At 47.9% G+C, this 17,122-nt stretch overlaps 1 long non-coding RNA gene across 1 annotated transcript; it reads left to right on the top strand.

The window, feature by feature from the left end:
• The first annotated feature begins 10,524 nt into the window (after positions 1 to 10,524).
• On the top strand, positions 10,525 to 13,515 carry LOC122462827. Its single transcript, XR_006285652.1, has 2 exons — positions 10,525 to 10,657; positions 13,090 to 13,515. It is a non-coding gene; the product is annotated as an uncharacterized LOC122462827 (long non-coding RNA).
• Positions 13,516 to 17,122: the final 3,607 nt, after the last annotated feature.

The raw sequence follows: 17,122 nt of genomic DNA, 5'->3' as shown, positions 1-17,122 counted from the left end.
CATGTCTAGCACGGCATATGGATCTATCTACCTAGCTAGTATCTGAGCCTCTCCCAGACATTAATGGATTTTTCCTCACTTCACCACTGTGAGGCAGGGCAGTGCTGTTACCCTCATTGCACAGATGGGGAAACTGAGGCACAGGCAGCCCAAGTGATTTGCCCGAGGTCACACAGGCAGTCTGTGGCAGAGCAGGGAATAGACTCCAGAATCTGTATCTGAAACCATCCTTCCTGGTGTCCGGGGTAAGAACCTACCGGCCTTGGCTTGCCCATGAGTCAATTTACTCACAAAAGACACCTAGAAGAAACAGCCATTTTCCTTAATATGTTTTATCTGCCTGATATCAGCTATGGGATTTCTATCAATAGTTTTTGTTACAGTAGCACAGAGGCCCATGAAATGTCAGGGTCCCATTACGCCAGGTGCTGCACAAACACAGAGTGAAAGAGAGTCCCCACCCCAACGAGGTTACAGTGGAAGTAGATAAAGCAACTTGCCTAAGGTCACACAGCTGGTCAGTGCTTGGAACAGAACCCAGGGCTCATGCAGACTAGATAAACATCCGATCCCCTAGGGTACGTGGACATCCTGGAGCGCATGCAGCACCCTTAGTCTCTTTGTGTTTGTGAGTTGGGTAAACTTTCCCTAATCCATAATGGGAGTATTTTAAAGCTTGGGGAGAAAGGCATACCTAGAGTCCAAAGAGGGAAGCTCAAGCCAGGCAAATTCCAATTAGAAATAAGGCACACATTTCTGACAGTGAGCGACAGGAACTATTGCAACATCCCCCTCCCCAAGACTGGGGGCCTTTTTGGAATGTGTGCTTTAATCAGACACATATTATTGGACTTAATATAGGGGGAACTGGGTGAAATGTAAAGGCCTGTGTTATATAGGAGATCAGACTGGATAATCTTATGGTCCGTTCTTGAATGAAAACCTATGAATCTGTACTAAAGCTGAAGAGCTCAATCTACAAATGTGGAGTAGACCCAATTTCTTTACAGTATCTTGATTGCCTGGAAAGTCTCTGGGGTACGTTACTTTGCCTTCAATTTGTTCTTCAGCTCCTCTCTTAGGCCTCGTCTACACTACTGGAATGATGGGATAGAAAAAACTGCATCATGGGATGTTGAGCACGCACCCATGATGCACTGCCATCCACTCCGCCTTCCCACAACTCCTAGTTTCAGAAGGTGCCATGTAGCACAGTGGGATAGCTACCCACAGTGCACTGCTCTCTCCGTCAATGCTAGAGTACCAACTGTGGACGCGCTCTGCCAACAGAAGGAGCATTGTGTAAACATGCACAAGTGATGTAATTATAGCGGGTTTTGATCATCGGTGTAACTTGCTTCAGCAAAACTCTGTCATGTAGACAGGGCCTTAGAGAGAGAAGGTGGGTAAGGTAATATATTTTACTGCACCAACTTCTGTTGGGGAGAGATAGGAGCTTTCAGGCTACACAGAGCTCTTCTTCAGGGGGGTTATGGGTTACAGATTGTTGTAATGTAATGGCATATTACAACAACCTGTAACCCACCTACCCCTCCTTTTGTCCTATGACTACAGGGGTGTTAATGGGCCACTTCCCCTTGAATGGTCCCTTAGAATAGGGGTTCTCAAACTGGGGGTCGGGACCCCTCAGGGGGTCATGAGGTTATTACATTGGGGGTCGCAAAGTGTAAGCCTCCACCCTAAACCCCACTTTACCTCCAGCATTTATAATGGTGTTAAGTATATAAAAAAGTGTTTTTAATTTATAAAAGGGGTGCTCTCAGAGGCTAGCTATGTGAAAGGGGTCACTAATACAAAAGTTTGAGAACTACTTATGCTAAACCAGGGGTTCTCAAACTTCATTGCACAAAGATCCCCTTTTGACAATCAAAATTAGTACATGACCCCAGGAGGGGGGACCAAAGCCTAAGCCCACCCAAGCTCCGCAGCCCCGGTGCGGGGGCCAAAGGTCCTGGGCAGCAGGGTCCTGTAACTTGCGCCTCGCCACCCATGGCCAAAGCTGAAGCCCTCGGACTTTGGCTTCAGCCAAAGGTGGTGGGGCTCAGGCTTTGGCTTCAGCCCCGTGCCCTAGCAAGTCTAAACCAACCCTGGTGACCCCATTAAAACAGGGAACCGCTGTACTAAACTATCTGTTCCATCTTGTATTTAGCTGTCACTGTGAATACCTTTCCTAGGACCCAGACCTGTAGAAAAGGTCTGTGTAGCTTGAAAGCTTGTCTCTCTCCCCAACAGAAGTTGGTCCAATAAACCCACGTTGTGTCTCTAAATATATATATATATATATATTGACAGAAAATGCTTTTTTCACCAAAATGATTTTTTGCAAACTTTTTGCCTCTCTGATTTTTCTGTTTTTCAGTGAAAAATTTTGATTTTGGGGGGGAATATTTTGGGAAAATATCACTTTTGCTTCCCCCTCCCCCCATCTTTTTCCCCAGTGGAAAATACATTTTAAAAAATGAGAGGGTTTTGTGTTTTGTTTTTTAATTTACCGCTGAAACAAACATTTGATTTTTTTAAAAAACCTAGAAAATATCCAACATTTTTATATTTTTTAGACATTTCATCAAAAACAAATGAAAATATTTCATGGAAAAATTTGAACACAAGAAAAACTCCTTTTCTTTGTAAATGGTTCCCAAAATACAGTTACTTTTCTTTTGTGGGGGGGCCAGTTACAGTTAAATAAGTGCCTGTCTCAGAGCCTGTAGGATCCAAGCGCACTTTTAGCAAGTAACTGACTGAAGAGGGAGAGGCTGTGAGCCAGCATTTGAGGTGTATGGAGAAGTAGGAAAGAAGAAGACAAAGGTGGGGTTCAAGGCTAATGGAGCTGAAGGGGAGGGGAAAGATTGTAAAAAGAGTCCAGAGTACTGATGGAGGGCAAGGGGTGTCCTGATGTGAAGGGCTCTGATGGTTTTGAGCATCCGTAGCTGTTATTTGGCTTGTTCTCTGCTGTGGCATACCTCAAACAGTATAAGAGAGTTCCAATCTGATTGACATTGCATCCAAACTGTATTCATCTATGCTCATCCAAAGTCTCCACTCACCTGTTAAGAAGATCTGCACTTCAGTCTGTTTGCCAGAAGCTGGGAATGGGCGACAGGGGATGGATTGCTTGATGATTACCTGTTCTGTTCATTTCCTTTGAAGCACCTGGCATTGGCCACTGTTGGAAGACCGGATACTGGGCTTGGTGGCTTTTTGGTCTGACCCGGTATGGCCGCTCTTATGTTCAGTGAAAGCAGTCACTGCAGCTCAGAGCCCTGGGTACGTGTTGCTAGTCCAGGCCGGATTCCGTGCTGCTGTGTCTTCACTGCTACTTTTAGCCATGTTAGCTAGATTATGCCTACCTGATCTGCAGTCACACCTCCGATTACAGCGTGGACAGACCCTGCATGTCCAGCTTTATATAATGCCACTGGTGTAGCCCAGTTGTATAGTGAATGCTTTGGGATTTCAATGTAATGTTCAGCAGGTGTGTTGGATTCTTGCTCATATTTCACATTGAGCAGGTAGGGTGTTATTCAAGACTGTATAAGATTTGTATTGTAGTTTTCTTCATCTGTTAGCTGTAACTGCTGGCAACTAAGGTTCTGGCTACACTAGAAAGTTGTATGGCTTTAACTATACTGGTGTACAATGCCTCTAGTGCACTGGTATAAAGATGCTTATACTAGCATGGCCTACTCCCATATGGGAATGGGAATAAGATATCCCACTATAACTGCATCTTCAGTAGGGTTGTACCACTCTGTGAGGAGCTCTGTTGATTCCAATGGGTGTTTGTGTAAAGTAAGATGCTGTTTACTTTGAGGAGGGTTCTGGAGTCTAGGCCTAAATGATTACACTCAGCCACCATGAGCTGGCAAGCTAGGAGAAACTAGCTTTTTAAAATAATAGATTAATTGCAAATAATATTTGTTGTGAATTTTGCCCTTTTTCAATTTGTGGGTGGACCCTGAATTTTTTTTTAGGTGCGCTCATTTATTTGTAATTATTCATTTTGTAGTTTGGGGGAAGAATATTCAGCCTTTGGGCTGTTCATATTGACTGTTGTTTGCAGTGTCTGATTGGCCAGCTGTGTCACATGGTATTGACTATGCTCTCCAACTGGATGAAAAAAATTTTTAAACGGAAGGTTTGGTTAATGGCAAACAATGAATAACACGCTTTCTGGTGTACCTTTCTGGCATAATAAAGATTCATTCTCAAATATATGAAACGGTCATGAATACTCCATTGTCATCCCAATGATATGAAGCCGTGGACTGAAGTTCATAGAATCACAGAAAATTAGAGTTGGAAGAGACCTCAGGAGGTCATCTAGTCCAATCCCTTGCTCAAAGCAGGACCAACACCAATTAAATCATCCCAGCCAGGGCTTTGTCAAGCCAGGCCTTAAAAACCAATAAGGATGGAGATTCCACCACCTCCCTAGGTAGCCCATTCCAGTGCTTCACCACCCTCCTAGTGAAATAGTTTTTCCTAATATCCAACCTAGACCTCCGTCCCTGCAATTTGAGACCATTTCTCCTTGTTCTGTCATCTGCCACCACTGAGAACACCCTAGCTCCATCCTCTTTGGAACTTCTCTTCAGGTAGTTGAAGGCTGCTGTCAAATCCCTCCTCACTCTTCTCTTCTGCAGACTAAACAAGCCCAGTTCCCTCAGCCTCTCCTCATAAGTCATGTGCTCCAGCCCCCTAATCATTTTCATTGCCCTCTGCAGGACTCTTTCCAGTTTATCCACATCCTTTCTGTAGTGGGGGGTCCAAAACTGGATGTAATACTCCAGATTTGGCCTCACCAATGCTGAATAGAGGGGAATAATCACTTCCCTCGATCTGCTGGCAGTGCTCCTACTAATGCAGCCCAATATGCCGTTAGCCTTCTTGGCAACAAGGGCACACTGTTGACTCATATCCAACTTCTCGTCTACTGTAATCCCTAGGTACTTTTCTGCAGAACTTCCGCTTAGCCAGTTGGTCCCCAGCCTGTAGCAGTGCATGGGATTCTTCCGTCCTAAGTGCAGGACTCTGCACTTTTCCTTGTTGAACCTCATCAGATTTCTTTTGGCCCAATCCTCCAATTTCTCTAGGTCACTCTGGACCCTATCCCTACCCTCCAGCATATCTACCTCTCCCCCCAGCTTAGTGTCATTCACAAACTTGCTTGCTGCTGCGGGTGCAGTCCATCCCATCATCCAGATAATTAATAAAGATGTTGAACAAAACCGGCCCCAGGACAGACCCCTGGGGCACTCTGCTTGATACTGGCTGCCAACTAGACATTGAGCCAGTGATCACTACCCATTGAGCCCGACGATCTAGCCAGCTTTCTATCCACCTTATAGTCCATTCATCCAATCCATACTTCTTTAACTTGCTGACAAGAATACTGTGGGAGACCATGTCAAAAGCTTTGCTAAAGTCAAGGTATATCACATTCACCACTTTCCCCATATCCACAGATCCAGTTATCTCACCATAGAAGGCAATCAGGTTGGTCAGGCATGACTTGCCCTTGGTGAATCCATGTTGACTGTTCCTGATCACCTTCCTTTCCTCCAAGTGCTTCAAAATGGATTCCTTGAGGACCTGCTGCATGATTTTTCTGGGGACTGAGGTGAGGCTGACCAGTCTGTAGTTCCCCGGATTTTCCTTCTTCCCCTTTTTAAAGATGGGCACTATATTTGCCTTTTTCCAATCGTCCGGGACCTCCCCCAATTGCCACGAGTTTTCAGAGTTTTCAGCCAACTCCCTTGGCACCCTCAGATGCATTAGATCCGGCCCCATAGATTTGTGCATGTCCAGCTTTTCTAAATAGTCCTTAACCTGTTCTTTCACCACTGAGGGCTGCTCACCTCCTCCCCATATTGTGCTGCCCAGTATTTAGCTTTCTCGAGTAAAACCTGTTTTCTTCCAACATTATGTTAAATGTAGAACTCAAAAGATTTTGCAATGAAACAACAACTTAATTGAATATAGAAGAAGAAGAACAATAGCTACTCCGAGAAGCCAGTAAATAGTCATTTACTACAGAGAGTCCAGTCAGGGCCTAATTCTCCACCCCATTACACCGGTGTAACTCCATTGCAGTTAATAGAATTGCATTGGTATAAACCTGGGGTGACAGGGTGCAGTATCAAGTTCACATTATGTAGTTTTTGTAGTGGACCCATTATGAATCACCTAGGCCCAATCCTCAAAGATTTTCACGCACCTAACTCCCATTGACTTCAGTGGGAATTAGGTGCCTAAATTCCTTTGAGGATTCAGGCCTCAGGGACAGGCTGGGACTGACTACACCAGTGCTGACCCAAATGGATGCATTCTGGGGTGATTCTAGTGAAGGAGGATTTCAGAGTGGACCAGCAGTTCTCTAAAAAAGCTAAATTTTTAAACTAGACCCTGTCTGAGCAAATCATTCATAACCAGTCATTTGCTCTGTGAATTTCAGCCTGTTCTGTCCATGAACAGAGTGTGACTTTTCTCACATTTATTCAATATTCAGAATTACTGACCAGATCTCTTCTGTAGATAATTCTTGGTTTGCATGTTGCTTGTACCATTGGGCATATTTGCATGCTTCCCTTCTCTCCTCCTTCCCCATCCCACCTCTCTCTGCCGTTCCCCGGCCTTTCACTTTTCCCTCCCCTTCCTTTCCTGCATGTCCCTAGATAGTGTGAGTAGGTGACTGATGGATAGGAAAGCTGATTATAGAATTGCTAACCCCAAACACTCAGAAATCATGAGGCAGGCCCCAAAACCATTTTGCTTATAAAACATGAGATTTTGTTTAGAGGTAATAAAATTGGCAGTCTGTTTATTTGTCTTTGGTATCTGAGCCTTTATGGTGCATTCACTTTGTGTTTTCAAGATGTTCTCTGTAACCATGAGGGCTAGAAACTTACTCTTTTTAAATTGAAACTGAGAGTCTCATGCCATCTCTTTATTCCAGAAGTTGGGCTTTAAGAAAAACACCAAATATTGTTGAGGGACACATGTTAAAATTGCGAGAGCTATGACTGGATGATGATAGACAGACAGACAGATGAGGTAATCAGATTATAGTTATCCCCAAACCGGGTGCCATAAACCCAGCTAAGGTTACATTTAAAAGAAATCCAAACTTGTTAAATGCACAGATAGGGCACCCAAACAACCTTAACTCTGCCCTGTAGTTACACCACAAGAAATTAAAAGGAAAAAAAAAAGAAAAAAGAAAAATCAAATATGTCTTTAGAAATCAGTATAATCTACAAACAGTAAAATACTCGAAACAGAATAATGTGGTTATTGCAAAGTGCCACTACACAGCAGAGTTAAGGTTTCTGATGGAGGAAAAACTTTCAATTTTGAAGAATATAGGGAATCACGACCGGCACATCCATAATATTACTACTGATTTTATAAGCTGCAAACAGCAGCCCTAGTGGGCTGACTCAGTTGTGTCCTAAACAGCCAGAATGCAGAGATTTGTGGCTGGCCCTTTAAACAGCCTGTGATTTATGGGGAAAATATCTGAAGGACAGTTGAGCCCAGGGCACAGCATTTGGGATCCAGATCTGAAGTTCCAGCACTCTCCAGTTTGGGTAAGTTTGGATGTAGCATTTTGATTCAGAGGAACATCCTCATCACGCCCCCAATTCTGCTTCCTAGTGAAGCCAATGGGAGCGTGGCTGGGACCGGACCATAATGGTATAACAAGACAGCAGACAGAAGAATATGGTGTCGGAGAAGAGGAATGCAGCTTCAAGCAGGGCAAGAGGAGGGCTCGAATGAACATCTGGCTCAGAATCTGTTTAAGCGGCTCTGCGGCTTGAGAGTGTATTTAGGGTAACAGCAGAGCCAGCCAAGACTTCCAGAGTTTTGTAAACTAGCTAAAACAAGGCAATATCGTGGCATCAACTGTGGAGAAGAAAGGAATGTTGAAGGAAACAGAGTTTATTGATCTGACATCCTGCCTGTCAGGGATGGCAAAACAATTCTGCTTCCGCCATAAATCACAGGCTATTTAAAGGGTCTGACCCAAATATATACATTGCATTCCGCCTGTGTAGGACACAGCTGAGCCGAGAGGAAACTCGAGCAAGAGCAGTTGGGGGTTAATTGGAGATTAAAGCCAGCTAGTTTCTCAATTCGTCCCCTTTGAAGAGCCTGGCCTTCTGGATGGAGCTCCGAGGACCAGCCTGCCTTGCTTTAGGCTTTGCTTCTATTGTTACCTGAGCTGGTTCAGGTCGGTCTACACGTGCTGCCATCACACAAAGGACTTGCCCAAACTTAGACAGGAAGCCTGGGGCAGAGGAGGGAATTGAACCCAGGTCTCCCACAGCATCTAACCCCTGGGCCATCCTTCTACACCAATGTCAAGCACTTGGGCTCTGTGGAAATCACAAATCCCAGTATGGTCTGCTCACCCCTTCATCCTTCTGAGGTAGGGCACCTGGGCCAAAGCCAGAAGCAATGTGTAGGTTACAGCCCTTTAACTCAGTGGCTCTCAACCTTTCCAGACAACTGTACCTCTTTCAGGAGTCTGATTTGTCTTGCGTACCTCAAGTTTCACCTCACTTAAAACTTACAGAATCAGACATAAAAATACAAAAGTATCACAGCACACTATTAGTGACAAATTGCTGACTTTCTCATTTTTACCATATAATTATAAAATAAATCAACTGGAATATAAATATTGTACTTACGTTTTGGTGTACAGTCTATAGAGCAGTATAAACATGTCATTGTCGTATGAACTTTTAGTTTGTACTGACTTCGCTAGTGCTTTTTCTGTAGCCTTTTGTAAAACTAGGCAAATATCTAGATGAGTTGATGTATCCCCTGGACGACCTCTGCGTACCCTCAGGGATACACATACTCCTGGTTGAGAACCACTGCTTTAGCCCTATTTATACTTGCTTACTGGTACCGTGAGAGTATCAGGGAGCCTAAAATGTATAATATACTCCTAGAGAAGACCAGAAGAACCTGTAAATTATGTCAATTTAGCCTCACTTCTGAAGCTGACCCACTGACTTCCAGAGACAAGGTGGGTGAGGTAATAGCTTTCATTGGACCAGCTGCTGTTGGTGAGAGAGACAGGTTTGGAGCCCCACAGAGCTCTTCTACAGGTCTGGGAAGTTTACCCGGAGTGTCACAGCTAAATACCAGATCAAACAGATTATTGAGCATAAGAAGTTAGCACATATTCTATGGGACCATTCAAGGTGAAATGACCTGTTAACACTCCTGTACTCATAGGACAAAAGGGGTGTGGGTGGGTTACAGGTTGCTGTAATAAGCCATAAATCTAGTGTCTTTATTAAGACAATTTTTTTTTAGTGTCTAGCAGAGCGATGAATTTAAGCTCCCAAGCTCGTCTTTTGAATGTGTTGTGCAGGTTTCCTTTGAGGATGGGGACTGATGGACCTTCTCTCACTGATATCCTGGGACCCAAACGGCTACAACAACAGGGCATGCAACCGCTGAGTTCACTGTGTGAGCCTCCCTGATGAGCCCTAAAGAATCCACCATCTTGTGCACTGTGCCTGGCCCCTGAAGAGACTGGGGCATTTCTTCATCGAAACAGAGCTTTGCTTGGACATCGTCCCCCAAAACATCCCCTGCTGGCGCTGTGTGGTGGTTCTGTGTGGTAGCTCCCTCCCCCGGAGAAGCTGTGTGCGTGTGGACATAGGCAGAGGAACTAAGGGTGCAGGGGGTCCTGGTCACTGGCCTCACATGCCCAGGGTCCTGGACTCAGCTCTGGGGAGGGGGGATGGACAGAGGGGGGCTGGCTTTCAGCACCCCCACTATTAAAAATTTTCCAGCGCCACTACATGAGGAGCAATCTGGGCTCTTTGAGAGGCATACAACCTCACTGGGCTCAAAGGGATGAAAAGGCAATTGTGGGCACAGATAGCCCTGCCCCTCTGACTGGCGAAAGCCCAGGCAAAGGGTGGTGGCCAGGCTGCAGGGGAGAGGAGTTCTTTGCTGGCCAGACAGAGGGCTGAGCCTGAGGGGGGAGCATAGGGGGTGAGGCCCAGATATGGGTGAAAAGCTGAAAATTCCTGATTGAGGGACAGGAACAGGCACCTCTACCGCCCTGACAGAGAGGCAAGGGACTGGAAGCCAGGTCTACTACCCACTAGGCCTCCCAGCACCGTATCGCAGGGTCTTTCGAGGTGAAACTCACGTTGGAATTGTAAAGCAAGCCTGGAGAACAGGACATGAGTTAGATCTACAGCCCGAGCTAGGCTCCTAACAGGGCAGAGACCCCTTGCAGCAGCATTTTACAGCACATCCGGTGAGCTCTGATGAATCCAGCAAAGCCCATCGCAGCTAAACAGCCAAGCCAGCTGTCTGGGCAGGTTACAAAAAGCAGCACTGTGTGTGATTCCCTCCAGCTGATGGGAGGAGCCAGAGGCCAGGGAAGTCATGATCAGCTGCCAATTAGCAAAAGCACTGGGAAAGCCCTCCAGCCAAAGGTTAAGTGCAAGGTGAGAAGATCAGGGCTAGACTGCCTGTGTTGACACAGGTGTGCTGTGGGGGTCTTCCCCCTTAATGAGCCCATCTATGAGCCTGGCAGAACAGCAGTTACACATTTGGGGGTATGGCAAGGCTGCTATGGCCCAGATCCTCAAAGGTATTTAAGCTCCTAACTCCTCCTTTGAGGATCTGGCATATGTTCCTATCCTGCCAAGGGCACATGGTCCCCCAATGGGGTTGCGGGGGAGGCAGGGCCAGGGTTCAGCCTTCATGCACCTGCAGAGCTGGCTGCTTGTGTGTGGAAGCTCTGTAGTGGGAGCTGCTGGAGGCCCAGTGTTTCCCTCCAGCACCTCCCAAGAGGCCCCTTCCCATGGTACAGCTGAGCCTGTCCCCTGGAGGAGGAAGTGAGGGGCTGGTTCCAGGACCCCAGGAGAACCTGTGCAATCAGGGCAGCAGTGCAGAGTGCCCTGGGGTTCAGTGGCATGGTGCTGAGCTTTACTCAGAGCAAGGGCAAGCACAGTGGTAATGGGAAAGGCTGGCACCACTGCGAGCACTTGTGAGTGGTGGTGTGGGGCTGGATAGGCGTACCCAGGGGATCCAACTACCTCTGTAATGTAGACCAGCCTGTAGGCAGTTGTGTTACGGTACGACTTCTTTTTGAAAACCAGACGCTCTGCTCCACCTCTGGCCCCATTGCCTGCTCGGCCTCTTCCCTTGAAGCCCCACCCCCACTTGCTCATCTCCCCCCTTCCCCCTCCCTGGATCCTCTCCACTCCCACCCTTCCCCCCCCCCCCCCCATGCCCCCCTTGCTGGGCTCCCTCTCCTCCAGGGCTGGAATGGGAGCTGCAGCCTGACGCGGAGCCTGCCTGCAGGTAGCAGGCGGCCCCAGCTGAGCATGGGATGGTGTGGGTTGATGACCCAACACCTTCCCCAACCTGCGATAATGAGACTTCTGGTGTCCAGTCAGTATGTCTGACCGGACACTGTCAGGTCCCTTTTACGACTGGACTTTCCAGTTGAAAACTGGGCATCTGGCAACCCTATGAATGGTATTAAATAAGCCCACAGTGTTATTGCAGTGGTCCCCTATGGATCACAGCCTTCACCCAAGGAACTCAACTAGGGTTGGGTGTCCGCTGTTCGACCAGAACGCCTGGTCAAAAAGGGACTCTGGTGGCTCCGGTCAGCACTGCTGACTGGGCCACTAAAAGTCTGGTTGCTGGTGCAGCGGGTCCAAGGCAGGCTAGTCCCTACCTGTCCTGGCACCGTGCTGTGCCCCGGAAGCAGCTAGCAGGTCTGGCTCCTAGGCGGGGGGCACGGGGCTCTACGCGCTGCCCCTGCCCGGACCACCAGCTCTGCACTCCCATTGGCCAGGAACCACAGCCAATGGGAGCTGGGGCGGTGCTGGCGGGCGAGAGTGGACCCGCTGGCTGCTTCCAGGGCGCAGCACGGAGCCAGGACAGGTAGGGACTAGCCTGCCTTAGCCCCGCTGCACCGCTGATTGGGAGCTACCTGAAGTAAAACCCGTGCCCCAATCCCTTGCCCCAGCCCTGAGCCCCCCCCAACCCGGAGCCCCCTCCTGCACCCCAAACGTCACATCCCTAGCCCCACTCCAAGCCCACACCCCCAGCTGGAGCTCTCACTCCGTCCTGCACCCCAACCCCCTGCCCCAACCCAGAGCCCCCTCCCACACCCTGAACCCCTCATTTCTGGCCCCATGCCAGAGCCCACACCCCCCAGTCATAGCCCGATACCCCTCCTGAACCCCAACCCCTGCCCCAACCAGTGAAAGTGAGTGAGGGTGGGAGAGAGTGAGCCACCGAGGGAGGGGAAATGTAGTGAGCAGGGGTGGAGCCGTGGGGCAGGGGCAGGGCCTTGGGGCACGGGCGGGGCTAGGGTGTTCAGTTTGTGCGATTAGAAAGTTGGCAACCCTACACTCAACCAGCTTTGTAACCTGATTGTGCTTCCTTATTGCTGCTGGGCCTGAGTCAAGGGTCCCGGCTGTGCTGCATCTCGAAATACCTGGGGAGTGGGAGAGGCTGAACAGGGCTGGTTGGGTTCCTGGTGCGAGTCAGAGCTGCCTGAGGGCTGGTACAGCTGATGGGCCTGGCCAGAGCATAGAGACACCCCTATGCTTTCCCTGCCCTGGGGGATGGGAAGGGTGGTGCAGGGCCACAATACCAGCTCCCCACTAGTCAGGGTGCCCCCGCCCCCTACTCTGGAAGAGCTCCCACCTGGGCATCAGGTTTCCAGCCCTTGCGCACGGGGGGAGCAGCACAGGCTCTGCAAAGAGTGGGGTCCTTTGAAATCAGGGGAGTTAGATGTGCAGTGAGGCAGCAGAACAAGCCCCAATTAATTAACTTTCAAAACACCCCACTGAATTTAAAACAATTATCCCTCTTACAGAAGGGTAAACGGAGGCACAGAGCAGAGCAGTGCAATGACTTGCCCAGTGTCATACGGGGGTTGGCAGAGCCAGGAGTAGGTCTCAGGATCTGCTGGTCCCATACTCTAACCACTAGACCGTCTCACACGAGCAAAGAAAAGGGCTGTGCTGCCTCTCACCATCCTTTTCTTTTTTTCCCAAGGGATGAAACCCGCAAGAGGGGGCTGTAGCAACACCACAGCACATGGATCCTTTCGGATCCCACACGCGGACTGGCTTTCACGGCACTGCCAAACCCACCCGGTCCCAGCTCCGGCCTCCAGCAGGGCCTGCAGCCCTGTCAACGCACCCATCTGAGTTTGTTGCTAAAAAGAGACACTCCCTGCCCCACTTCCCTGCCCTTCCCTGGGACAGCAGCGGGGCTGGGGCACCCCGACAGCCAGGGTGAGGACAGCGGGGCTCCGGTGATCTGAGGGTGTGTCACCCAGGCACTCTGCTTTATAACCATATATGTAGAGAATTACGGTACCTGACATGAGAATTTCTATGGGTGTTTGCTGTGTTTGATCTAGTATCTTGGCATTAGTCAATTTGTTCTAATATCCTGGCACAAAGGCATGTGCATTAGCTATTGAGTACTGTCTTGGGCAAAGCAGATCATTAAAAGTTACTGATTGCTGGAATCAATTATGACATTAACTTTTCAAGGTAAATTTGCTTTTTCCCCTCCTTCTTTTTCCATTGTTAAGAGGCTGTCACGCTAGCAGCCCTGGAAATTGGAGTTATTTGTCCTCCGAAGAGGTACAATATGGGCACTAATGGGGGAGAGACATGCACCCTGCACTGGACTTGCTGCCCCTAAGGGAGAGGAGGAGTTCATTTGCCATGGTCCGTTCAATTACTTGGCGTCGTTGCTGAGATTGCTAAGGCAGGTGGAAGTGGGCTCTTGTGATGTGGACATCTGTCATTCTGGAGTAGCAACACCCATGTTGGCCACCAGGCCCCCTATAGACAGCGATGACGCTAGGGCCCAACCCTGCAAAATTCGGCGCTCTCTCAAATCCGGAGTCCAGGGCACTCAGAATATAACAGGAGATGCTCAGCACCACACAGAATTGGATCCTGAATCACCGCTAGGTCAGAATTAACCCACTGGGCCTGATTCTCCCTTGCCTTGGAGTTTGTGCAGCCATGACACTGACACAGCATGAGTGTGAAGTGGATGTGCAATGTCACCCCTGTGGTGCGAGTGAGTGGAGAATTCTGACCGGGTGGCCATTTTACACCCACTTGGGACAGGTGTGTGTAGCACATGAGTTGTAAGGCAGGAGGCCATCGGGTCTGTTGGGTTTTGACTGAGGTTTGTGCTGATCCTCATGGCAAATCCTGGTGAAACGAGCATGCCGTGCCACGTTCCCAGAACTCTGTGCTGGCCCCAGGGCCAGTGGCACGCTGTATCCCTGCCAGCAGGAAGAGAGAGGAAATATCTTGTTTGATGATTGCATCCTGTGTTTCTAGAGGGCTTGCCATCTATGATAATCCAGATGTTTCCTGTCTCCCTGCAGTTGGGAGCAGCTATTTGCTGACTGGCTGGAAGTACTTCCTAATCCTAATGTGTCAGTGGGGATTTCCCTATGGAATCCGAGGGAAATTAACTTCCAGGCAGATTCTCTTCCCAAAGCCCTGATGACCATTTCCCCCTCTCCCTGAGGATGAGTGCCTTCTGAAGGTCACGTAGCCCAGCACCTTTGGTTGGGAGTGGAGCCTGAGGCCTCTAGTTCTGAAAGCACAAACCTCTACTGCCCGAGCTGCAAGATCCAGTTCCGTTAGGAGAGGCTGTAGCCAGCTGACCAACCTGTCTGTGAGCCCACCGCCACTAGCGGGGACAGAGCGCTGCACTGAGTGGGTCCCAGTTATTGAGCAGTGAGGGCCCCACGGGCGCACGTCCAGTGGATTCAAAATGCACCTCCCATGCCAATGTGTCTGGGGGCTTCCTGGTGTGTGAATGAGACATTTCCTAGGATGCTACCCTAGGCCATGACCCCTTGCATTTCATTCAGTGCCTGAGCTCAGGTCTGGCTGGTTAGTAAGGAGTCTGGACACCAGAGTGACAAAAGGATCCAAAATCTATAAACAAAAAGGCAAGAGGTGTGTGCCTAGATTTACTGAACCTGGCACAGGTGGTAGAGAGCAGCCAAGTGAGGCACTGACTGTTAGATACTACCCGAGGAGCCATGACAAGGCTTTGTCTGCTTCTCCTCTTCCTTACACCGGTAAAAGAAGTGGTTCTTGTAGTGCAAAGGGGCAGTAAAGGTGCTCAAACCAAGAAGCTGAAGATTGCCCCAGGGGCATGTCAGAGGGTATGGATAGGGGCCAGAGAGCTGCTCTGCTCTCGTGATTCCTGGCAAGTGGAAAGGCCCTGTGGGGGTTGTGACTAGCTTGCATAAATTAGCGCAGCCCCAAAAGATGCCCCATAGAACTCAAATTCATCCCCATCAAACTCGTATGCTATAGCTTGCATCTGTGTGTACCTCTGAATGTTAGGCATGGCACTGTGCTGCTATGGTGCACTGGCTGTGTGCCTGCCTCACATATTCACATGGAGCAGGGGGCGGCTGTGCTGCTCTCCGCATCTCTCCTGCATCCAGGCATCTGTGTCTACCACATCGAGCAGGCAGCACTGCCCCGAGCCCCGTGCAGCTTGCCACCTGCTGCCAGGAGGGACAGCGTGGGGAGGTCAAGAGGACAACTGGCATCTCCGGGTGCACTGTAGCTGGGGTGACCTCGGGGGCTCTGTGTCAAGAACAGCTGAGGGATTTCTTGAAATAAATAGTTTGAATGACTTAGAAAAGACGACGTTACATTGTAACCAGGGCTGCTTATAGCACCCCAAGCCCAGTGCTTTAAAATGAAGGGAATTAAAGCTAAGGTTCTTCATAAATCACCATTTGAAAAACCCAATCTGCACATTTCCCCCTCCCACCCCCCAGGATTCCAAGAAGTGAAATGAGGTGATCTAGAGTAAAATATTCAAAAATGCCTCAGTGACTTAGGAACCTATGTCCCATTTTCAAAAGCGTTTTAGCACTTGGAACCAGATTTTCAAAGCTATTTAGGCATCTAAAGATGTAGCTAGGGGCCTAGTGGTGCTGTCAAAAGCAACTAGGAACCTAAGTCCTATTGAATTAGGTGTCTAAGTACTTTTGAAGGTCTGCACCATAGGCACTCTTGAAAATTTTATCCACTAAAAATGTAATCCATGCCTCAGGCTGCTTAATCTCTCATATACAGCCTTAAGTACCACTACAATAACAGATAAAACAATTCCCTTTATCTGTAATGTTACACAAACACGCTGTGTTTGCTATAGGGAAAAATGCATTCATTTACGGTATCTTGTGTATTGTTTGTTGGAAAGAACCTTACGTAGTCAATGTAGTTGTTTATGGTCTTGCATTTTTTAAACACATTCACTTTTCTTAAACTTTTGACATTAATTTGATAAAAACCTAATTATTAAATATGTGGTTCTGTGCTAGTGTAACCCACACACCTCCTGGGTGTGGTGTGAGTGAGTGAGAGAGAGGGATTGGATTGGTTTGAGATTATAAATCTGCTCTACAGCCGTAGCTAACAGCCATATGGCTTTTAGCTCATGTGGTAGAGGCTCATGCACTAAACTCCAGAGGCCCCAGGTTCAATCCCACCAACTGACGTCCGCGGTCCATCGACATTTCACTAGTAAGAAATGTAAGTGAATGTCGATAGACTTCATTTCATCCATTTACTTTATTGTGTAGTCTGTGGTATGTATATCACATACAAATTTTGCTTTTCAATAAAATAAGTGGTCATAATTAAGGCTGTATAGGACAATTTAACACCATAGTAGAGAAATTAATTACAGTTTTAATAGAAAAATGTGATTATGTCAACTTAAGTCTTTACCTTTTTTCCCAAAAAGGATTCAATTTTCCAAATGAATAGTTATGAAAAACTTTAACTTTTAATTTCTTTCATTTTTAAAGCATTGAGTTTGTGGTTTTATAAGCAAACTTAACAGTAATTTCACATAGTTTCTTGTAAATCATGTTTCATATTTTCATTCATGTTGATCTTTTCATTCAAAGTAATTTTTTGGTCTACAATCAGATTGAAGGAAATAGACCATACACTCATGTTTCTTAGAGAAAGTTGTCTCTATTCTTCGATAGATTTTGTAAAGGGGGTATGTA

Source organism: Chelonia mydas, chromosome 14, assembly GCF_015237465.2.
Source record: "Chelonia mydas isolate rCheMyd1 chromosome 14, rCheMyd1.pri.v2, whole genome shotgun sequence".
NCBI classification, from domain to species: Eukaryota; Metazoa; Chordata; order Testudines; family Cheloniidae; genus Chelonia; species Chelonia mydas.
The sequence above is the reverse complement of the archived record's forward strand: the minus strand, read 5'-3'. Positions and strand labels throughout refer to the sequence as shown.